The sequence below is a fragment of the Octopus bimaculoides genome, chromosome 2, assembly GCF_001194135.2.
Source record: "Octopus bimaculoides isolate UCB-OBI-ISO-001 chromosome 2, ASM119413v2, whole genome shotgun sequence".
Lineage (NCBI taxonomy): Eukaryota > Metazoa > Mollusca > Cephalopoda > Octopoda > Octopodidae > Octopus > Octopus bimaculoides.
Genome location: NC_068982.1, coordinates 162,791,738 through 162,792,878, shown reverse-complemented (window position 1 = coordinate 162,792,878; position 1,141 = coordinate 162,791,738). Strand labels below are relative to the sequence as shown.

Genomic DNA, 1,141 nt, shown 5'->3' with positions numbered 1-1,141 from the left:
GCAGGGTCACCAAGTAACTCACAAGACAAGGAATTATGAGAGGGGCAGGGGCGTTTGAGGAGGGGAACTTGTGTCAGAGGATGAAACGTTAGAGTGTGACAGAGAGACAGAGAGGAGAAACAGGTGTCTTGCTATAACGGAGGGAGCATTGGAGGGGGTAATCCAGTATCATTTGATGAAAGGTTAGAGTGTGACAGAGAAATAGAGAGGCAGAAATAGGTGTCTTACTATAGAGGAGGTACATGGTTACAAAGAGAGCGAGAGAGGGGAGAGAGAGAGCGGGAGAGAGCAAGAGAGAGAGGGAGAAACAAGAAAGAAGACAGAAACAGGTGTGCTGATGTAAAGGAGATACTTGGTAACCTAGTCAGAGGAAAAACAAGAGAAGGAGAGAGAGAAAGTGAGCAAGAATGAAGACAGAAATAGGTGCTGCTGTACAGGAAATACATGGCTACCCAGCCAGAAGGAAGATCAAAGGAAAGAGAGACAGAAAGAGCAGGAAACAGCAAAAGTATAAGAGAGAGTAGGAGAGAGATGGTGAAGTGTCAGAGTACATATATATGATTATATACAAGTGCATACATATGATTATATACAAACATATATATATATAGTTGAAATTTACAGAAAAACAAAAGACGGAGACATGTGTATAAACAACAAGCAGGTGTATTAGTTTGACACTCGGGAAGGTAAGAAAGTCTTTTATGCTTCGAGCCTAGGCTCTTCAACAGAAAAGAACATGAGGAAATAAACAGAGAGAGAATAAAAAAACAGTGTGTGTGTGTGTGTGTGTTCATATGTATGTATACATAGGACAGGATACAGGTACATACATATATACATGCATATATATATACATACATGCATATATATACATACATGCATATATATACATACATACATATATATATATACATATATACATACATATATACATATATACATACATATACACATACATATATACATACATACATATACACATACATATACATATATATATATACTCTTTTACTTGTTTCAGTCATTTGACTGCGGCCATGCTGGAGCACTGCCTTTTAGTTGAGCAAATCGACCCCGGGACTTATTCTTTGTAAGCCTAGTACTTATTCTATCGGTCTATTTTGCCGAACCGCTAAGT

The 1,141-nt window shown here is 38.0% G+C and overlaps 1 protein-coding gene across 1 annotated transcript in view; it reads right to left on the bottom strand.

Moving 5' to 3' along the window:
* The window catches only part of LOC106875269 (tectonin beta-propeller repeat-containing protein 1), a 66,985-nt gene that overhangs the window by 37,182 nt on the left and 28,662 nt on the right, over positions 1–1,141 (bottom strand). The gene's annotated exons all lie outside the window — the stretch shown is intronic.